The sequence below is a fragment of the Sorex fumeus genome, unplaced genomic scaffold, assembly GCF_029834395.1.
Source record: "Sorex fumeus unplaced genomic scaffold, SorFum_2.1 ptg000136l, whole genome shotgun sequence".
Classification (NCBI taxonomy): Eukaryota; Metazoa; Chordata; class Mammalia; order Eulipotyphla; family Soricidae; genus Sorex; species Sorex fumeus.
Genome location: NW_026606193.1, coordinates 4,788,966 through 4,813,660, shown reverse-complemented (window position 1 = coordinate 4,813,660; position 24,695 = coordinate 4,788,966).

Sequence of the window (24,695 nt, the reverse complement as noted above, 5' to 3'; positions counted from 1 at the left end):
ATGTAGAGTAAGCAGAGGCTCTAATTTATTACAACCAATCATTTTTCCAACTTCAAATTATTTTCTTTGCTACTTTCTCTCTTCAGTTGTGTTGAAACAAAGAGAATTTCTAGGGAGTATAGTTATGTTTGAGGTAGGATGGAATAATAGAATTTGTAATTGGAACCTTATTAATACATAATTTTCACTGATTTAATAATAAAGATTTTCCTTCCTTTTATGTTCCTTCCTACATTCTTTCTCTAACATGGCACTTTCAGCTAACAAAGTAATACAGTTCAGACTCAGACCTATAATGTCAGCACTATTATTAATTTTACCCATTTTATTACTATTGATAGAAAGTGCACAATACATTTTTGAGCAACTAGTTCAATCACTGGATAGTTGCACCTACAATTCAAGAGAACAGTATAAAACGGAAGTGATATTCAGATTTTTGGATAGAAAAGTAAATATGGTAAGAAATTATGGCATAAATTATAACCACATGCACACAAAATAGAATTTATATGCTGAAACATAGTACTCACATAGTAACAATCATTTTTCAAAAATTACTTTTCAACTTATTGAGATAATGTTTAGGAATTTTTTTATAGTGCTAATAATAAAAAGTTAATTTTAAAATACTATATATATGAATGGGCTGGAGTGATAGCACAGCAGGTAAGGCGTTTGCCTTGCACGTGGCCAACCCAGGTTCAATTCCTCTGCCCCTTTCAGAGAGCCCGGCAAGCTACCGAGAGTATCTCACCTGCATGGCAAAGCCTGGCAAGCCCCCTGTGTCGTATTCGATATGCCAAAAAAAACAGTAACAACAAGTCTCACAATTTGTTGTGAGACGTTACTGGTGCCCACTTGAGCAAATCGATGAACAACCAGAGGACAGTGTTACAGTGTTACAGATATATAAACAAGACTCTCTCTCTCTATATATATATATAATTTATATATATATATATATGAATATTTGATTGTCCATGAAGGTAGTCAAGTCAAATTGGCCTGTAGAAGTGGTCATTATTGGACAGTGATGAACATACAGATTTTAGGTTCCCAACACAGACATTTATTTCCTTTATTTATTCATTTTAACCACTTTTGTTCAGGTACAGATTTACGGTACTGTTTATCATGGTTTTTAACGCATCTGGTCACCATTCCAATACCACACCCATCCCCAGAGAGCTTGCTTCTCTCCACCAGCCAATACAGTTGTATAATTACTGCTTCTAGAGTACAACTTTTAAAACTCAGATATAAATTGACCTTTGTAAAACACGTGCATATATAATCTGGTCTGATTACACTTGGCGCAAGATATAAAGAATAGACTGAAGGTTCCCAGTGTGTTCTAGGTGAACTTGGCTGAGTCCATTGCTCTCTGAGATCTTTTCTTCTTTCATCTTTAAAATTAAGGTACAGATGATCTTCCAAGCTCTGATAGTTGCTCTAACATTGCCTTTTACTATGATTTGCTCTGTGGTTATTCAGCCTGGAAAATAAAACACACTGAGATGATTCTCTGTTGTATTTCAAATCTGTTTAAAGGAGCTTTGATCTCAAAGATGCTTTTATCGGCATTTAACTTGGAATAAGGATGATTTTCCCTTTCAGGGAGGAAAAAACTACATCTGAATAGAATAATTTCTATGGTGTCTTTCTCTAGGGAACAAGGGAGAATTTTTGTGGAGATGCTCAGTGCAGGTCCCTCACATTCAGCAAGAACAAGAGTCTGTGCAGAACTCAGCCTTCAGCGTCTCCCAGGGCCTCATGATGTTTGAACATGTTGTGATGCTCTTTCATACGCAGTGATCAGAGGCATATTTTACTTTGACCTGACTTCACTCCACAGGCATCTGTGACAAATTTGATGAACTGTAAATAAAGCAAAAATCTCAAAGTCTTCATAATTTTTTGGTAAAGCACTATGGGTCCGAGAGAGTAAAGTGACTAGGGCACCAGCCTTGCTCATTACAAACCCAGGTTTGATCTTGGAACCACATATCGTTCCCAAGTCACCAGCAGGGGTGATCCCTGAATACAGAATCAGGAGTAAGCCCTAAGCACTGCCGGGTATAGCCCAAAATCCAAAAAAAAAAAAATGATAAAAGTATCACACAGTATAGAAACATACTGTGAGAAAAGATAGCTTTTCTGATACAAAGCCCTTAGGATGATGAGAAATATAAATTGCCTAAGGTTGAGTTATACTTCTGTTGTTGCTTTTATCATTACAATTGTGTCTAAACCTATGGTATTGATGTCCAATCACTGTACCCCACCACTAGGGTTGGTTTTTTTTTTGCTACTGAAATGCACTGAGACTAAAATAACAATAATTTATATATTATGAACATATTTTAGAAAATTTAATTTCAAGGATGGAGGCTAAGATCAAACAAAAAGAAACAAAAACAAAATATTGAATTTCAAAATGAATGCTTGTAATGTGAAAGTAATCATTCAGGACACACGATGCTTTATTTTGGCATCCACTCTTATGTTTCAAATCTCTGTAGTCCTCTTCATTCCCTTCTGGTAAGAGTGAAAGAAACCCTGATAAGAGTGTTGAACCCAAAACTACCATGGTCTATATGTGGTAAATATCATTTGCATCTGTCTGTCTTTGGTCCATACTCAGTCTTATACAAATACTTTATTAACAAGTGGCTGGGAAATGAAGAAGAAAGAAATGGTATTGCCTTCTTGGTAATCAGACTTTGGCTGAACTAAACGCAGCCTCCCCCCTGTTTCTGAAGATTAGACCAGTAACCACCTCATTCATCAGAGTGCAGGGAAGAGAGAGAGTCATTATTATATGGCCCTCAGTAAGGGTGACTAGTTCACAGAGAGTTTCTGGCTCCACCAATGGGGGCACAGAGTTCCTTCTCCCCCAGGCAATGTGGAGCAGAGTGCAAGAGGCCATGCAGAGGCCTCAGTTTCCTCACTGGCAGTAGGAAATGCAAATTAGAGCATCTAAAAAGCATCAGCTTCCTTACTGAGTGCTCTATCATTTCAACAGAATGTTTCACTTCTAAAGATTTAAAAAATGCTTCTTTTTTTTAACCTAAGTCCCATAGTAGAAGATGAACTGTATCTTATTGTGAATTGTATAAAACATTTATTTTTTTCCCTTCTTGAAAATCCTTGCCTGATAACCAACATGTTAATTTCCTCCTCAGATCTAGGGGAGCTGAAAATGATAACGTCTTGCTAGTCTACGTTTACATCTATTTGGCTTTAAAGAATTAGAAAAAAAACTATTTCTCAGTCTGCCTACCTCAAATTTTTAATAAAATTAGTACATTTACCATCATACTTTAATATACTACAGCAGAATAATTATTATATTAGCATTTTAAAATAATTTTTTAAAGCCGTAATTTCAAATACTTGTGATACACTCAAGGTGGAGTTGAAATCAGTGGAGTTCAACCATAGGTGGCTTATGTGAAGCGGGGAGAAAAGACTGTCACTTTCTCCCAATCTGCCTTTGCCACCCAGGGTATGAGGTTGTAGGCTTACTAGGTTCTTGTCTTCCTCGAAGAAAAGAATTTCAGGAGTAGACTAGCAGTGAGTAAAAACAGATTTTATTTGGAGGTTTTTAGGAAGGGGGAGGAGAGACAGAAAGTGAGAGAGGGTAAGGCACTTGAGAGAAACTAGGCATCTCCAAGGGTGAAGAGAGAGCCCCTGCACACATCCCAGCATTAGATAGTGAAGTCCACATCTCCAGAGGAGTGATGTGGGCAACACCTGTGCACGGCCATACAGGCTGGGCCTGGGCAGCTTATGTGCACTCCCTTTGTTCAAGGTGGTTTTTATAGGGTTTCTCCAACCTGCCCCCAGGTGGAGCTTCGACCTAGGTAAAGCCTGTTTCTAGGGAGGATTCCAAAGAGGTAGAGTTAGCACAGTGTGTAGGGCATTCACCTTACAAGCGGCCAACATGGCCAACCCGACTCCACCCCTCTCGGAGAGCCTGGCAAGCTACCGAGAGTATCCGAGATGCCAGACACAGTAACAACAAAGTCTCCAATGGAGACGTTGCTGGGCCCGCTCGAGCAAATCGACGATCAACGGGATGGCCTTTACCTTTACCTTTACCTTTACCTTAATGGTCTTTCAGGCCTTTCAGGCCTTTTGTTCCTGCAGGAACTTCTCTCAGAGGTGGGGTGGGGGTAGGGGGCGGGGATTCCTGTTTTCTGCAAAGTTGACTTTTTGCAACTTCGGAGACATTGATATTATTATTTCCCAGGAAATTCATTGCCATCACTTAGGGGTTGGGGGGAGGGTCCTTCCCTATCTGCCTGCCTGCCTACATCAGAGTTGCACAAAAAGAATAACTTTGAGTTGTACCTCAGATTAAAATAATCACCATAGAATTGAATGAGAGTATGACTTCCTAAATAGTGAATTCCTCATAGTAGGAATATACTCCACAGACAGGAATCTTTGTAGTTTTCAATACTTAACAAAAGATCCAAAAACATCATGTTTCAAACTCTACACTGAGAACTGCAACTTTGAGACCAAGACAAAGATTTATAAGTCATTAATTATTCAGTGCAAATTTAAGACTGAAAAGTTATTTTCATCTATATTATACTCTTTATGGAAAGGGAAAAGGGACAAATCTCAGATTAATCTTTTTTCATACTTGTTCAGTTTCTGCTCAGACTACGGAAATTGTACCAGATATCCTGGGATTTTTGCCTATGTTGTAGAAGATGGAAGCTAGCAGGGGTTACAATAACTTTAGTGCAGGTGACTAGGAAAAACTAGAGTAAATCCTAGAGAGAACCATGATAAGAAGTAAGGAAAAATACATTGAATTTCTATTAAAGCACACCACTTTAAAGGTCCAGAAGGACCATCACCTTTAGCAAAGAACTGGTGAGTCTTACAAGAGAATAGCTTAAGGTTAACAAGATATAGAACCGCTGAGATATGTATCTTACAGATAGAACCATCAAGATGTCCTGAGGGGATATTATTCTTCTGTAAACTTTATAATTAAATGTTGCTGTGAACAATACTTAAACATCTTCCAGGAAACCATAATAAGAATAAAATGGAACTCTTCAGGGTAGACAGATAACCTAAAATGCAGAGTGTTTTGCATGAAGGAGGCCTGGGTTAGGTCAATGACATAGGTCAGTCATTGAGTTTGGTCAGTTGAGAACTTCAAGCAGAATCAGTAGTCTTGAAGAACTTCTGGGTGTGACCCCAAAACCAAAAGAATGATTGAATAGAATTCCTTATATACAGGAAAAGATATCCAAAAGAATATAGAAAAACAAAAATGTGAGATAAATAGCTAATAATGAAGAAGAATCAAAGGAAAGTAAGAGATCACTTGATCACTTGATATCCCTTTACTCATCGATTTGCTCGAGTGGATGCCAGTAACGTCTCCATTCGTCCTTGTCGTGTTCTAGTGTAGCCCAATGGCATCTGCTCATTCTAGGAACACGAAGAGCCTCAAACCGATCATTCAGGGTCTTGATGAAGAAGTCTGACCATCTCATAGGTGGGTGGCCACGCGATCTTTTGACATTCAGTGGAATCCAGTCGGTAATGGCTCTAGTCCAGCGGTCGTCTCTAAATATCATTACGTGTCCAGCCCATCTGATTTTCGATGCCTTGGCAAACGAGACAGGGTTTCTAGAGTATTGATGGGGGTCGGCACTTCGGATTCTTTCTTTCATTGAGTGAAGCATGATACTTCAAAAAGTAAGATAAATTTATATAAATACAGAAAGATAAATGTAATATATGAGAAAAAGGTGTTACAGGCACACAGTAATTATTCACTGTGGAGACTAATGACAGTATTTTCTAAGAGAGATATTTGGCCTAACAAGTAATGTGTATAAAATTTGGTCTCATAACAAATAGATTAACTTTCATTAAATTTGTCATCCTGCACGGCAGAGCCTGGCAAGCTACCCATGGCATATTCAATATGGCAAAACAGTAACAATAAGTCTCACAATGGAGACGTTATTGGTGCCCACTTCAGCAAATCAATGAACAATGGGAGGACAGTGCTACAGTGCTACAGTGCTACAAATTTGCCAGAAATTTAAGATAAATCAAAGCAATGACTAAAATTAAAGAGGAGAGAGAAAACACCAGAAAATTGAAGAATAAATATGGGAATTATTATATTGCAGTAGAGAGCTAAGCATCAGAGTTATAGAAGTACTAGAAGATGAAGAAAAATAAAAGGAAGCAGAAAGCATATTTTAAAAAATAGCAACTTAGTACTGTCCAAATAGGAAAGAACTTAAAAAACTGTATAAGAAACTCTTTTTTGTATCTAAAAAATGACCTACACAAAGATATACCATTGTTAAATTATCAAATGTCAATTTAAAAAAAACATGTTGGAAGCCAGTAGGAAAAATATAAAAGTACACAATTTATAGAGAGAATACATACACTCAAACCAAAATATATCGTATCAGCACATACAACAAATATTTGTATGGCTAGGGTGATGTTACAGGGGTTAGGGCCTTGCAGACAAATGAGTTGGCATCAAGTAGCCTCCCAGGAATCTCCAGATGTCCTGAAAGTCCCACACCCAACACACTAGCCATGTACGAAGGTGTGGCCTGAGGTCCTCAAGCTCTCTTGAGTTTCCCTGGTGGTTTCTATGACCACCAGGCCTGAGGAGCACTGCGTCCTGACTCTCGCACTCTGAGACATTTGACTGAGAATTGCTGGAGGTGGACAGCAGATCCCCTAGGCACTGCACAGAAAGACCCTCTACTCTGTGTGTGCATGTGTGTGTGTATGTGCGCGTGTGTACACGTGTATGTTTGATAAAGTATTATAAAATTAAAACATACAAATGAAAATTTTAAAAAACATACAAATGAAAATTTTAAAAAACATACAAATGAAAATTTGAAGCAAACACCTTTATCATAAAAGTGAAAAAATGAAGAGAAATAATTACAAGAGGAAATCAGACACAAGTATGGAACAAAAGTGAAAGCTGTCCTCACCAATCAAGTCATAAAGTCGCTGAACAGATTTGAACAGGCTCTTATAGTTTCAAATCTTATATCTGATATAAACACAAATGGAATCTTAGGGTGAGTAGATGGAGTCAATAATTCAAGGAAGGGAAAAGGGAAATAGTGTTTTCTTTCATTCTCCCTTTCTTTAGTTCTTTGGGTCACACCTACTGTGAGCTCACGGATCTCCCAGGTGGACTCAGGGACCATGTAGCATGACAGGATGAGACAAGTTCAGCCATGTGCAAAGCAAGTTCCCTACCCGCTGAATTATCTCCCTGGCTAGAAATGTTACTTTCTTATTTTACTAAAATAGACTTTGAGACAATTAAAGACAGAAAAGTTTTTTGACTGATAAAGCCAGAAAATGTAATGGTGACTGATAAACATGAACCCAACAATAGAGATACCCAAATATACAAAGCAATCAATACCAGATAATTATTATTTTTTTTTATGTGGCACTTTTTTTTCCAGTTTATTTCTTTTTTTTTCCCTTTATTTTATTTTATTTTTTTTAAAGTTGTAGATTTACAATTTTTTGTGCTTTGGTTTCAATCATACAATGATCAGATACCCATCCCTCCACCAGTGCCCATCTTCCACCACCATGGATAATATCCCTCCCACCCCCATCCCCCCATCCCCCCTGTCTCTGTGGCAGGGCAATGCCCTGTGTTCTCTCTCTCCTTTTGGGTGTTGTGGTCTGCAAAAGAGGCATTGAGTGGCAAACATGTTCAGTCCATAGTCTACTTTCGACATGCATCTCCCCTCCTGGGAGGATCCTCCAAACATCCTTTATTTGGTGCTCCCTTCTCTATCTGAACTGCCCTTTCCTCTAGGATACCCGGCTGGCCTCTAAGTTATGGAGTAATCCTCCTGGTGCTGATCTCAGCTATTCTTGGGTATTAATCTCATACTTTGTTACTTTATATTCCCCAGATGAATGCAATCTTTCTATGTCTATCCCTCTCTTTCTGACTCATTTCGCTTAGCATGATACTTTCCATATTGTACCACTTGTATGTAAATTTCATGACTTCATCTTTTCTAAGAGCTACATAGTACTCCATTGTGTAGATGTACCAAAGTTTCTTTAACCAGTCATCTGTTCTTGGGCATTCAGGTTTCTTCCAGTTTCTGGCTATTGTAAAGAGTGCTGCAATGAACAAACAAGTGCAGATGTCACTTCGACTATACATTTTTGCCTCTCTGGGATATATTCCCAGGAGTGGTATTGCTGGGTCAAATGGGAGCTCAATTTCTAATTTTTTGAGAATCGTCCATACTGTTTTCCAGAAGGGCTGAACCAGTGGACATTCCCACCAACAGTGAAGGAGTGTCCCTTTCTCGCCACATCCACGCCAGCATCGGTTGCTTTTGTTCTTTTGAATGTGAGCCAGTCTCTGAGGTGTGAGATGGTATCTCATTGTGGTTTTGATCTGCATCTCCCTGATGATTAATGATGTAGAGCATTTTCTCATGTGCTTTTTTGCCATTCGGATTTCTTCTTTGAGAAAGTTTCTGTTCATTTCATTGCCCCATTTTTGGATGGGGTTGGATGTTTTCTTCTTGTGGAGTTTAACCAGTATTTTGTATATCCTGGATATCAACCCCTTGTCAGATGTGTATTCGGTGAATATCCTTTCCCATTCTGTAGACTGTCTTTGTATTTTGGTCACTGTTTCTTTGGAGGTGCAGAAGCTTCTTAGTTTAAGATAGTCCCATTTATCTATCTCTGTTTTCACTTGCTCGGCCAGTGGCGTGGCATCTTTGAAGATACCATTAGCTTCAATGTCATGGAGGGTTTTGCCAACTTTATCTTCAATGTACCTTATGGTTTCTGGTCTGATGTTGAGGTCTTTAATCCATTTTGATCTTACTTTTGTACATGGTGTTAGGCAGAGTTCTGAGCCTATTTTTTTGCATGTAGCCGTCCAGTGATGCCAACACAATTTATTAAAGAGGCTTTCCTTACTCCACTTCACATTACTTGCACCTTTATCAAAGATTAGATGAGCATATGATTGAGGAGAGATGTCAGTGTATTCAACCCTGTTCCACTGGTCTGCAGTTCTGCCTTTGTTCCAGTACCATGCTGTTTTAATTATTACTGCTTTGTAGTACAGTTTGAAGTTCGGGAGGTTGATTCCTCCCATTTTCTTTTTCCCAAGAATTGCTTTAGCTATTCGTGGGGGCTTATTGTTCCATATAAATTTCAAGAGTGTTTGCTCCATTTCTTTGAAGAATGTCATGGGTATCCTTATAGGGATTGCATTGAATTTATACAATGCTTTCGGTAGTATTGCCATTTTGACAATGTTAAGTCTCCCGACCCATGAGCAGGGGATATCTTTCCATTTCCTCATGTCCTCTTTTATTTCCTGAAGTAGCGTTTTGTAGTTTTCTTTGTACAGGTCCTTTACTTCCTTAGTTAAGCTGATTCCTAGGTACTTGATTTTCTGGGGCACAATTGTGAATGGGATTTTTTTTTTATGTTGCTTTCTTCTCTCTCACTGTTTGCATATAGGAAAGCCATGGACTTTTGGGTATTGATTTTATAACCAATAGCAGATAATTATTGCTGAAGGAATTTATGGATAGAAAACCAAAAATTATTTAATATCTCAAAATACTACTTACATCACTATAAAAACATTTGCTTTGTATGCCATCCACCGAGGTTCAATCCCCACAACCCATGTGGTGTCCTGAGCCAGGAATAAGATTTGAGCATCACCCAGTGCAGTCCAAAGGGAAAATGATAGATGATAGATAGATAGATAGATAGATAGATAGATAGATAGATTTCATTTTCATTTTTCATTTCATCATCCTGTTATTCGTCGATTGCCTCGAGCAGGCTCCAGTAACAGTAACGTCTCTTTCATCCTAGCCCTGAGATTATATTCAAGGCTCTTTAGGAGAATGAGACCCATCATTGTTACTGGTATTTGGAATATTTGGTACGCCACGGGGAGTTTGCCAGACTCTGCCCTGTGGGCAGGCTACATTCGATAGCCTGCAAGTTTGTCCAAAGTAGGAATGAGATAATAAGATGTCATAAAAAGATGTTTTGATAAAGATGTCCTGAGGCCGCGAATGCGGCTGAGCGGTTCTGGAAGCTGGATTTTATAGTCTCTGAGTCTTGGCCATTGATGGGATTACATGGCACCAGGGGGCCAGGTGGTGGGTGTGACCCCCGCCTACTGGAATTTGGAGGATCTGGGTGGAGGAAGCTCGACTCCAATCCGAGTAGGCTTGGAGATCTCGGCCCCGGAACCCGCGTGGCTTTGTCCCTCTGCCAGTACCTTCATGTGTGCAGAGAGTGGTCTCAGCATGGTGGTGGCTGGTCCTGGAGGTCTTGGGCTGCTGGAGCCCTGGTCGGGGCGGGGAGGAAAGCTCAACCCGCTCCCCTCCAATGGGCCCCGGCGAGGAACAGCCAGGCGTGGGGGCAGGAGACTGCACTGTTCTCGTGCAGGAGCTGGATTTTATAGTCTCTGAGTCTTGGCCGTTGATGGGATTACACGGCGCCAGGGGGCCAGGTGGTGGGTGTGACCCCCGCCTACTGGAATTTGGAGGATCTGGGTGGAGGAAGCTCGACTCCAATCCGAGTAGGCTTGGAGATTTCGGCCCTAGATAGATGATAGATAGATAGATAGATAGATAGATAGATAGATAGATAGATAGGAAAAGGAAAAGATAAAAAGTACTTACTTATAATAATGTATATGTCAACCAGAATATACAATATTGACATCAAATTAAGCAATTTAAAAAAAGAGTTTACATATTATGCAGTAACTTTTAGATTTAAAGGAAATGATTATTCTCAATTCTATCCCTCTCAGAGAGCCTGGCAAGCTACCGAGAGTATTCAGCCCACATGGCAGAGCCTGGCAAGCTATCTGTTGTATATTCGATATGCCAAAACCACTAATTACAATGGGTCTCATTCCCCTGATCCTGAAGGCGTCAGCAATATGGAAGCATTGAGAAGGATGAAGGAGAGGCTGATAAAATCTCAAGGTCGAACTAGGCTGCCAAAAAATGATTGTACTTTCAATGCATGTACGCTAGCGTTAGATGAATCCATCGAGGTGATGGTACTAGCGCTAAAGATCAAGTACGACATCATTGGTCTGACCGAGACAAGAAGGCAGCAATCACATAACCCCTTTTTCATCACAGGAGAAGAACTGTTCCTCGGAACATGCAATAAAAGAAGCGTCAGAAGCATCAGTGTCCTTGTCAACACGAACTTGGCCATGAGCATTGATTCATTTGAACGCCTAACAAGCCGAATTGGACAATTACACTTGAAAAGATGTGGCTCACTGCCAGCAGTTTCTATCTTCGTTGTCTACGCACCAACATTCAATTATGATGAAGGAGAAATTGAGAAGTTTTACATGGAGCTGGAGAAATTCTATAAAGAAGACCAAATCTTCTACAAGATCATTGTCGGTGATTTTAATGCCAAGATAGGACCGAGAAGATCAGCCGAAGAACTCAACATTGGGACCCATGACCTAGAATGGAACAAACAGGGTGAGAGACTGTCTGAGTTCATCATGTCAATAAAGACATGATAACTCACAATTCCAGAAGGCCAAATCTAAACGTTGGACATTGGAATCTCCCAGTGGACGGTTTCACAACGAAATTGACCACATATTCAATTGATGGTTTTGCCTGACTGATATTGCTGTTGTCCCAAAATTCCAAACGGGATCAGACCACCATCTCCTTTGTGCAAAATTCTACTTCACCGAGCGATGAAAGGGTGGCAAAGTTTAAGAAGAGAACTCCCAGAACGGCCACCAACTGGGAGCTCTTTGGCACTATTTCTGCAACATGGGAAGATGCCGCTGTTGACAACATTGAAGAGGAATACGATTGACTAGTTCCACACCTCTATGATTGTGTGAGGAACGCCAAGAGGGAGATAGCCACACACAAAAAAAAAACGCCTGCCTTTGAAAACTCTTGAGCTTATTCGCCAACGTGGTTTGGCACATGCCTCAGGCAACCGCAAGCGAATGTCTGAGCTTGCAAAGCAGTGCAGAGATGCAATCAAGGAAGACCTCAAAGAGAGAAAAGCAGAAGTGTTGGTAGATGTCGCAAAAGTCAGGAAAAGCATTCATAACGCCCACCTGTCCTTCACCAACTACAAGACCAAGATCACTGCCCTTCATCATCCCGATGCATCTATCACATCTTCCTGAAGGGCAATGGAGAAGATTATCCATGGCTTCTACTCAGATCTCTTCAATAGCCACGTCCACCTGCCCACATACCAAATTCCACAGAATGGATATGTCGTTCCCAATGTTCTCCCTTTCGAAATCTGACACGCCATTTCCTCAGTAAAGAATAAACAGCACCCAGCCCAGACAAGGTCAGACCCGAACACCTGAAGAACCTGCCGTCAGTACTCATCAATACACTGGTTCGGCTCTTCACACGCTACCTGTCTGAATGCAAGGTTCCGTTCCAATGGAAAACCAGCAGGACTGTACTACTGTACAAAAAGGGAGACATCCATGACATTGGCAACTATCGCCAATCTGCCTGTTGTCTGTCATCTACAAGCTGTTCACTCGAGTCATCCTGAATAGGATTGGCAGAACACTAGAAGAAGGACAACTATGTGAGCAAGCTGGGTTCCACAAAGGATTCAGCACCATCAACCATATCCACATGATAACCAAGCTCATTGAGATTTCTCGGGAGTTCAAGGTGCTGCTCTGTCTAACGTTCATTGATTTAAAGAAGGCCTTTGATTCTGTTGAGACAGAAGTGGTCATTGAAGCCCTAGCCAATCAGGGCACTCAAACTCAATACATCAGGATCCTCCATGAGCTGTACTGTGGATTCACTACCAGGATCTCACCATTCTACAGGGAGGTGATCTTTGACATCAAGTGAAGAGTTCAGCAGGGTGATATCATTTCACCGAAACTCTTCAGTGCCACCCTCAAAAACATCATGCAACGACTGGAATGGAAAGAAATGGAATGAAGATAGATGGTCAACAAATACACCACCTCTGCTTTACTGATGGCATTGTTCTAATAACACCAAACATCAGCCAAGTGGCACAAATGCTGGCATACTTCGACCATGAGTGTGGAAATGTTGGATTACAGCTGAATCTCATGAAGACAATGTTTATGCGAAACGGTTTCGTTCCTGACATTCCATTCACTCTCAACGGAACAACCATCTCCGAATGCAACAGTTATGTGTACCTAGGTCGAGAAGTCAACATGATGAATGACCTGGCACCTGAGTTACACAGAAGGAAGAGAGCGACTTGGAACGCCTTCAAGAGCATCGAAGAAATAGCTAAGAGGACAAAGAACCTCTGGCTCTGGGCACATCTCTTTGATTCCACTGTTCTTCCTGCATTAACAAATGCCTCAGAGACCTGGGCTCTACAAAAAACAGGATAAGAATGCTAGTAGGGTCTCCCAAAGAGGAATCAAAAGAGCTATGCTTTGAGTATCACGTTTCACTCAAATGAGAGAAAGAATCTGGAGTTCCAACCTCCATCAACGATCAAGAATCAGGGACTCTGTCTAGTTTGCCAAGGCGTCAAAAATCCAATGGGCTGGACACGTAATGAGATTTAGAGATGACAGCTGGACTAGAGCCGTTACGGACTGGATTCCACGGGAAGTCAAAAGACCACGTGGTCGCCCACCTAACAGATGGTCAGACTTCTTTTTCAAGACCCTGAACAAATTGTTTGAGGCTCTTCGTGTTCCTAGAGTGAACAGATGCCATTGGGCTACACTACCATGCGACAGTAATAAATGGAGACGTTACTGGCACCTGCTTGAGCAAATCAATAATTAACGGGAAGTCAAGTGATCAAGTGATCAAGTGATTATTCTCAATTTAACATGGAAATTGTCAATAATATACCATAAGTTGAGGCACTTAAGAACTTAATCTATATGTAAATGCCAAATCAAATCATGTCACATATCTTTTTTAATCACAACAGTATGAGATGGGTAAACTGCAATAACAATATCTGCAAATAAAGGTCACAGATGTTAATATTTTAAACATGCATCTGAAATGATGGTAAAATTTTCATTATAGAAAATGTGTATCTAATATATATTTAAAATATCATGAAATATATTAAAATTTGAAATCAGCAGTGAAAATGTGGAAGGTCACAAATGTGGAGATGATGAATACCTCTTAATTACTCAGGTAAATGAATATACCCAAGGGCAAATAAAATTTTTTAGAAACAATAAAATTCAAAAGATTAGCTATTAGGTTCTATGGGATGCAACAAACAGAATAAAGAGAAAAGCTTATAAAAATGCAGGCCCACACAAATAAACAATATAAGAATCAAACAAACCAAAGTTATAGACAGTAGTAGAAAAGGAAGATTAATCAGAAAAAAATGTGACAATATAAGCACCAGTGAAGAAATAAATGAATGACAAACAAAAAACAAAGACACAAATATCAAGGAAATCAAGACCTTGGCCTTTGAAATGATCAATAAAATTGAAAACTCCCCCACTAGACTCACAAACAGAGGAAACCCTGTTACAGAGTCGGAAATAAAAGAGGTCATGTTACAGTTAATGCTAAATAAGCACAGAGGATCATAAGAAACAACTGTGACCATCCATGTGCAGCAAATTGAATAACCTTGAAGAGCAGCATAATGAATTGCGCTGCCTTCCATGTCTGAACCAGAACGAAAGACAGTTCTGAGGAAAACAAATTCCAAACTACAACAGTGATCAAAAGTCTTCCTAATAACTACAGCCTTAGACGCGTCCAGCTATAATTTCTAGAACTCTTTCAAAGAAAGGACTAATACCAATCCAGCTGAAAAATTTCCGTAAGAATCCAAGTGGGGAGATGCTCCCAAGTACAGTTCATGAGTCAATGTGCATTTCAGAGCTAGGAAAGGATGGCAGAAATAAGAGCAGCATCAACAGATAACTGATAAGCATAGATGCAAGAAAATCTAAATAAAATCTTGGCAGATATAATGCAACAACCTCTGAGAAGGACCATTCATTATACCCAAATGAGCCTCACGCACTGATGCCTGGAATTCAGCAAACACAAAACCCTGAATCCACAAAGTGAAAGACAAAACATGATTATTTCAATAAGTTTCAGAAAAGCTTTTAAATATTCCACATATAATTACTTTTTAAATTTTTTTCTAGCTAAGATGTCCGTTAAATTTTTTTATTGAGATTCTATAGTTTACAGTAATTTTATGGGTAGTTTGTCACAAACATAATCCCCACACCACACCCATCACCCATGTACCAACCCCTCATCTAAAGATCCCCATATTTGTTACAATTTAAGAGATTCATAAATCAGGAATAGAAGAAACACATCTCAATGTAATAAAAAAGTATGACAGATCCACAGCTAATATTACAATCAGTGGTAAAAAACTTTCTGTAACTGAATAAAAACGAATTTCTCACTCACCAATAATTTGAACATATTATTCTAAATGCTTGCAGAAACAGAAAAGAAGATATGAAGGTAATTTTTTTGGAAAAGAAATAAAACTACCACTGTTTTGAATATGATATATACTAGAAAAAACATAAACTCACCAAGAAAAGATTAATAGAAATAATTAATTTGTTCTGTAAAGTGGCAGGGGAGAAAACCAATAGTCATAAATATGCTGCACTTCTATGCATAAGCAATGAGCTGGAGAAAAAGGAAATTAAGAATAAGACATTTGAATCGCATCGAAAAGATTAAATTCCTAGGAGTAAACTTATAAAGGGAGGGGGGAATCTATATAGTTAAAAATATCACGATGCAAATAGAAATATTTCCAATGTTCATGGTTTGGAACAATAAGTTGGGGGGAATCTCTGCCTTGAGGTTCCTTCTGGTAGTGCTTAAGGGACCACGTGGTACTGAGGACTCAACCTGGGCCTGCCACATGCAAGCGGGCACACCGTTTGTCCAGCACAGAGCTCAGAAACAAGCCCAAGCATTTATCAATATTTTCATCCCTGATAACGAAGCCCAAACTGTACAATGGAGAAGACAATCTTTTTGACAACTGGTGTAGGGCCACAGAGAGTAAGAAGGTCAAGGTGCTTTCCCCTCTAGCCCGGAACCCAACCCATTACTTCCTATCTATCTCTCCTTAACCCTCTCTTGACTTCTTTCCTTCTCTATCCTTCTCTTCCCTTATCTTCTCGAGCATAAAACTGTATCACAACTTAATGCCATCTCTAGCATTTACTAAAAAATGTTAGCTTATTTTACCAGGTAAAATATCTTGCAATTGAAACACTAGTCATTAAAAGCTATTTATTGTAAGCACATTATGAATTAGGTATTATTATGGGCTTTCCACAGACACTGGTTAATAAGTCAGATAAAGCTTCTGCTCTTAATGGATTTTTTTTAAGGTGGACAAAGCTGGAAGGGGTTGGGACATGGCAGTGCTCCAGAAGCCATATGCTTGGGATCACCAGGGCCACACACAGTGGGACTCAGGGGGCCTGCACCCAGGCGACCACCCAGGTCCCCAGCATGAGGCGTGTGCATTGCCGACCAGGCTCCTGCTTCTGCTCCTCAGCAGAAGGCACATGGAGGGACGAGACAGACCCTCTTTCCATAGGATAATCAAAAAGAGTATGAGTTTTTCTCAAATGCAAAAACTAAAACTAAACATAAAACCACAATTGAAATCATCAATTAGTGCCAGGAGGGCTCTATGATGGTTTTAGCTTTAAATGCAGGTTTGTGAAAATCTTTTGAAGGTCTGGGGGAAAGGCAGAGGTAATAGATAGTCCTGAGAATGAACAAATTCCTGCAGGTGGAATTGGTAAGTGTGACTTCAGGCGCTAGAGAGTTTGTGCAAGTAAGGATACCGTGTCTCGGGATAAGGACCAGAAGCACGGCAGCTTTTAGAAATGGAGCTATGAAAAATCAGACAGAGATAAAATGACTAGTGAAGCTGCAGGAGAACAGGGATCATCAGTGAGATCAGGAAAACAGATACAGAAGGCGACGGAAAATGTGGTTAGCTGTGCCAAATATCCTGAAATCAGAACAAAGAAGCTACATCGGGAGACTTTTGAAGATGCAAGTTGAAGAAGAATGAGAAAACTCTAGTTTAGATAAAGGACTGATGGATCCCACAAATCAGAACCATAATTAAAAAAACACCCTTTAAAAGTTATATGAATATTTCTGGCTAGTAGCTGGAAGGAAACACATTTTAGGTGTCACAGAATACTTATTTTGAGGCTGATGACTAAAAAAGAGATGAGCGGTAAGAAAGAGTGGTGGGATCATTACATTTTTGTTGTTGGAATATTAGATTTTACTTTTGAATGGGAGAGGTTTTGCACATTTCAAGACACAAGGACAATCATTGTAATCAGTGTCCGCATTTCAGACTTCCTCAGCACCAGAGTTTTCACAAGGTTTGCACTTGGTGGCTGACCTCTTCCACAGAGGCTCAAGAAGCCTTGCCCACCATTGAACTGCTGCCTCCTGGAGCCAGCCTTTGTTCTCATTTGTTGCTCCCTCCTCCAGATTCTGAAAGCCGCATCATCATACACAGGACAATAGGGCAGTTCCCCAGGCAACTGCTAAGTAGGTCAGATAATGCACCTGGAAGAAAGCATTGGGTGATGCTTTTCTATGATTAGAAATGGAAACCCATTTCTTTCATCCTTGCGCAACAGACATACTACAATTTCTGCATACTTACGTGTGCAATGAGATAAGACTGAGAAGACAGAAGGGTCAGTGATCAGTTTTATCAGAAAGGGCAATAATTAACTGGTAGTTAGCAGATGAATGCATCTTCCTTTAAGATTTCTTTCCTTTCTGATTTATGCCCCTAAACTTTATTCCTATTGTTTGATATGCTCAGAGAATAATCCCAATTTCTACCTCATTCTGTTTTCTGGGAAGCCCAGTCAGTACAAGGCAATTATATACTTAAAATGTTCAAAATATGTATCAAATATGACTCCTATCAATATTCTTTGAGAAAACATGAAGAGTTGTAACTATGTTTTGTTCAGATTGGGATAGTGGGCTGTATCCTGCAGTGCCAGGCCTTACTCCTGTTTTCATGTGGAGCACTGACTCTGGCAGATTAATGGACCGTAAGTGGCACCAGATTTCGAACCTGGGTTAGCTGGGCACAGAACAAGTGACAAATACACTGTACATCCCTCTGGCCCAAGAGTTCCAGTTTCATAATTTGTTTTAATTTTTAGTAGAATTCGTGCATCTAAATTGATGAAAAAAAGAATCTATTCTTGAAACTGAAGAGATAATTACAGGGGTTAAGCCCTTGTTTTGCACATAACTAACCCAAGTTTGGTCCCCAGAACTACATACGGTACTCAGAACCAGACTAGGAGTGACCCCTGAGCACAGAACCATTGGTAAGTACTGGGTACTACCAGATGTTTTCCCCTGACCCCGCAAATATTTGCTTTACTTTTCCTATTCTTACCTATATATAATTTATATTTAGATATAGAAGGGCATATAGGGAAAATACTTCATAATTATAATTAATGAAATATTCACAAGTGAATAATCAAAAATAAATTTATCATATCCAGAGAGGTTACATAGCAGGTAAAAGTGCTTATACCACTAGGATTAATCTCTGAGCACAGGGCCAGGCGTAAGTCCTGAGTTCAGCTAGGTGTGGCCCCAACAACATAAAAAATAAAAATAAAAAATTCCTATAAAGAACTTATTGATTTTTACAGAAGTCTATGGGACATATTAATTGATGAGAAATGGGACATTTGAATTTACTCACTTTTCTGTTATAAGTATGTATTATATTAAGGGGATTAGAGACATAGTGAGGAGAGCACCCGCCCTTCATACAGCAGACATGGATTTGATCCCTGGAACACATGTGGTCCCCTGAATTCTCAAGGAGTGACACCTGAGCACATCATGTGACCGTGGATAAGGCTAAGGGTCTTAACTGAACTACTGGCCCAGCTGAAGAGCTGTGTGTGAGTGTCCTCTTAACCCCACAGCCCTGTTAGAGACTCTTTCCTTAAAAGCTTTCTTGAATCATTTTAGATTATGCGACAAATTCTCCTGTCTCATTTTAGAACAGTTTTTAAATAATACATCATCTTTCTAACTAGAATTCATACATCCTACTTCATTGTTTGATTCATCTAAGTATCACTTAGAAAAGTTGCACAATGAGCTGTATTCTATGTCTTTACCTGTAAATCCCTCTCCGTTCCCTCCATTTGGAAGAGGTAGAACTGAAATTCAAATGTCCTTGAAAAATGATACAAGAACGCGAGACTAAAGTTAACTTGGATAGAGACCGGAGTTTCCTCACTAATCAAAGACATACATTAAGACTTGGGAAACAATAATATATAAGAAAAATGTGGATACAAAGTTTTATATTATAATAGCACACTGTACACAAATGCAGTCGTCTCTTTAGGAAGAAAAATGCAAAGATTATCTTAGTTGTTTTGAAATGACAAAGACACTCTGTATGCATGTTTTGTTTTTCTAATCCAAAGCAGTTGTCTTATGGAGCCAGCTATTTTAGAATATGTGAGAAGTTAAACATTACAACCTTAATGATCACAACCTCAATGATGAAACATTAAGCTATAAGCTGTTTCATCAGCATAGTCTGAGGATGGTATGTTTTGATTGACTTAGCTCGGAGAGAATGAAATAGTACAATTTGTGTGAAGCAATGCCCTTTAGGATTCCATGTCTTCTTTCACCATAGCTAAATTAGCCATGACTGAGTTTTAGAAGCGACAAAGGGCAAGAGATGGCTTCGTTTCCTATCAGCAGTTCTCCAAGTTTTCATCCTAACAGCCCAAGCGAAGATGATGAATCACATCATCATTCCTGACCAATCAAGCAAAAGAATGGGTCAAAATAGAATAAAATGGTTTAGGTGTTCTTTTTTTTTTTTGTTCTAAAATTATTATTGTTCATGTGGCACTGAGTTTTAAAAATGTCACAGGTCTTTTCTTGGGTTTGTATCTCTGGGGACAACTTGACTCCTTTTCCAAATGTCTTAAGATGCTACCATGGCAAGAAGAAAGCATGTCAATAATAATAAAGAAAGAATAAAATCACTTTCCACACTTTTAATAATATTAAAAAATATCCAAATTTCTAGAGGAACCAAAAGCTATTTAAATTACATTTTGTTATTTTAAGTTTTATTGATTCAGGAATAGTATTATCATCTGTGGTTGATAGTTTTGTCATGTACATAATTCTAATTCAATGTGCTCCTTCCTTTATAGAAAGAAGGCATTCTCTTAAAATATTATTGATCAGAAGAAGTTCACTGTCTTTTTGTTTTGTTTGGTTTGGAGTCACACCCAATAATGCTCAGGGGGGACTCCTGTCTCTGTACACAGGGATCACTCCTTATGGTGCTGAGGGGACCATTAGGGAAATTGGAAATGGAACCTTCCCTCCACCAAGGCTAGGCAAGTGCACTACCGCCTCTATTGTCTCTCGAGCCCCAGAGATGCATTGTCTTAAAGTCACCAACTCAGATCCACAAATGCATCAGACAAAGGACTTTTCCATTTTATGGTGCTAGTTGATCTTGATCAATACACTTTTGCATACATAAAAGGACTCAAAGTTTTCCAGGAGCCAGGTTTCTATATTTAAACATTTGGTAATATCATTAAGACTGTTTTGATAAAGTTCACATCAAAAAACTTTGTGTGGGGGGGCAGAGCGATAGCACAGCAGGTAGGGCATTTGCCTTGCACGCAGCCGACTTGGGTTCAATCCTCGGCATCCCATATGGTTTCCCAAGCACCGCCAGGAGTAATTCCTGAGTGCAGAGCCAGGAATAACCCCTGAGCATCGCTGGGTGTGACCCAAAAAGCAAAAAAAAAAAAAAAACTTTGGCGAAGAAGGTCTACAGTTCCAGAAGGAAAAACAAAAAGCAGACAGGTTCAAAAGGTGATAAACCTTAGAGCATAAACAAAGAAAGATGCTGTTCATTCTCCTTAGCTGCACGGAATAGGAACATGCCCTGAAAGCAACAATCAGAGGATGACAGGAAGGAAGACAGAGACAGAAACCCCCTGGTTTCAGAAGGACCTTCCAAATGCACTGCGTTGAAGGGGAGGGAGAGAGCTTCTCTCACAAACCAAGTCTTAACACAGAGATGGGCGGCTCCTAATATGCTATTTTCCTTTATGACCAGAACCTACCTCAAAGTGGGTAAAACATTCCTTTCCCAGCTATACTCAGTATAGGAAACATAGATGAATGTCTTGCCTTTCATTCCATTTTTCTATGCCTTCCAATTTTCTTTCTCATTTTAATAGACTATTCCATAATAAAACATTGTATTACTAAGTTTTAATGCTAATTAAACATGCTCATTTTAATCTATAAGAAAGTTAATATGTTTTACTTACTCTGCATGAAAAATGTTAACTCTATTAATCTTTGTGGCTAATAAACATGACTTGTTTCTCTATACATCCACATAAAACGATCTACAATTTGACAAACATATAAATGTATTTCCAAATTACTATAACCAGGTAACATGACAAGACATATGAAAATTAGAGGTAACAGAATTTCACACAGTCTAGAACTTTTAGAAGTTAGAAAGGATAAGTAAAAACCAAATTTTGTAAAAATTGTTGATATTTAAGAATAGAGGTACTGTTTAGCTTATCATACAAAGTGGAGGGAGAGAGTATCTTTCACAAACAAAGTCTTAAAACAGAGATGGGGCAGTTCCTAGTACACTACTTTCCTGTGATGTTCAGAAGTTAACTGTCAATAGCACCACCTGAGCATTATTGGGTGTGACCCCAAAACAAAACAAAACAAAAAGACAGGGAACTTCTGATCAGTATTTTAAGAGAATGCCTTCTTTATATAAAAGGAAAGAAATACATTGAATTGGAATTATGTACATGACAAAATCAACAGCAACAGATATGAATGTTAAATTAGAAAAAATTCAAGTCTATGATGTGCAAAATATTAGAACAAGAGTTATAGGTGCTGGAAACGAGGCACGCTCGGCCGCCAAGTTTAACTCAGGAATTCTTCATTGGCTGTTTTCTCTGTGTCCAAAATTTAAGCAGGAGAGCAGAACCCCAAAATTATCTTTCTGAGACATCTATGAACCCACTTCACCTCCTACTCCCATGCTAAGCAAGCAAGCAAGCTGGATACGGAGGTCATGTATATGTGGTTAGCAAAGCAAGATATCGATTGCAAAATAGGACTATTAGTAGGTCAGTAGGTGAATAATTAATTGATTAATGTAACCTCCCCCTCCAAGAAAAAAGCAAGAGCCCAAAGGTAAGACAGTTAGACAGTAGTAAAAGCAAATCATCAAAACTGAGTTGTTAGACAATAGTTCAACAACTGATGTCAGTGCTGAAAAATAAGCAATAGCATAAAATAAGCAGTGGGCTAAGAAATAAGCAATGGGCTCTTTATTGATCCCCTGCATCGTGCAACCTGTTTTTCTGGAAAGGGAGCAGATGTCCTGCCCATCTACCAGACAAGCACAAGTCTAGCTTTTCTGGCAGCGAAGATGCGTCCATCCATCTTATCTGTCAAAGGGGCCCACATTCTGGGCGCAGGGTCAAAGACAGTTTGCCTCTTTCTCAAGAGTGTGGGGTAAGTTGGTCTTCCACAAACAGGAATTAGTAGTCATTCCTACACAAGAGATAGCTGCATATAGAGAATGGAGCAGAGGATATGAAACCTACTATGAATCAATCAGGTGTAAATCTTAATAAATAATTTAAATTAATTTAAACTTAAAAATATTCTTCCGTGAATTTGAGGTTCCAAAAGTTAGATCAAGCTACAGAAAACCAAATGCAGCAAAATAAGTAACATAATATCAGCAATGTTCTGCCATATTTCTTTCCCTGAAGAACACAAAATTAAGTCCTGTGTGTCTAGCCTCCTATCCTTTCCTTGCCCTTCCCAGAATAGTTTGGTGAGGGTTCCTTGGTTCCTTTTCATCACACCCCTCCTCCAACACAGATTGCTCAGATGTTCCTACCATGTTTGATATGTTCCATTCTCGCTGGTGAGAGATGGTAACTCAGGTTTGACTCTATTTGTATATCTCTGATGATAAGGGATGCTGAGCAATTTCTCATGTGTTTAATGGCAATTTGTTGATCTTCCTCTAGGAATTGTGTTTTCATTTCCTCTCCCCATTTTTGATAGGGATTTTGCGGGTTATTTTGTGTTGATCTTTGTAAGTTTTTCAAATAGTTGAAATAATTAATACTTTGTGAACTCTTTGTGATTTATAAGTTGGTTTTATAAGGTATGATCAGTGTAACTTAGTGAAGTGCTCTTTGTTGATAGTCTTTTCAAAGTATATCCTCATAACAGGGCCAAGGGTCAAGGGCCTTGGACTCCTCTTTGTTATAGAGTCAAGGTACTTGTGTACAGCTACACCACTAGACTGAACACAATAGAAGTCATGTGACACAAAAAATTATGCTTAAAAGTATCTGACACAATGGATCATTCATATTATTTTTTGAGTATTTATTGAGCTGTTTGCTGCCAGTGAAGCCCCTGTATTTTGTTTATGTTTTTTACTGAGCTTAAATTGCTTCTCAGCTAGTTTCCCATCTAACTTAAAGTGCTTATACTGCTCTGTCAGTATTTTGGAATTTATGTAACTGCATGCTTCAAGAGCTCCAGTGTCTGTAGAACTAGGATGATTGTTGGCCAAGCCCCCTCCTATACAGCCCCAGAATTTCCAACCTGAAGACCAATGTACCTGAGAGTTTCCGTACCTTGGCTTAGCATCTCTTTCAAGATTGGTCATGAAGCTGCAAAGTGGATTCATTGCATACATGGTGGCACTGTAAGGTGTGGGTGTGGCTGTTGGGGCTTTTGAGCAGTACTGGGGTATGGGACTACTGCCTGTCCCCACCGCAAGAAGACTACAGAGTCTATAACCCCATTTGAGATATAAAAATTTTCAAAGATTTTATCTTACTGACAAATTTTTCACAAATCCATTTGCAATTTATTTGTAAGAAATGAATTAAAATACATATTTTATTGATAATATAATAATAAAATAAATAATTATGTATATTATTTTGCAACTGCCAATGGGGCAGGCTTGGGTGGTGGGTGGGAAACTAGGGATATTGATGGGGGGGATATTGGTGGCACACAGATGGTGGGTTGGTGTTGGAACATCGGATACGTGAAACAACTGTATTGTGAACAACTTTATGAACCGGTGTTAAATAAACTGCATTATGACATGTGTCTGTCTAAGATTTGGAGGTGGGGATGGATGGGAGAGAATTTGGGTTGCTGGTGGAGAGACGGGGCCCAGGAAAGTGGGATTAGAAACGAGAACACTGTATGCCTGGAATCCTATTGCAAACAACTGTTTTGTAAATCAAGGTGTAAATCAAAATGTCTAAAATTTTTATATTAAAAATAAAGTCCTCTTCATTGCCTAGACTGTAGAACTTCTACTACAACAGTGTGCCCTTATTTCTGTAAAGTTCATGAAGGTTTATTAATTTACTTTTTCAACTAAGTTTTATTTAAGATTTAAAATAAAATTGCTAAAATGATACCATA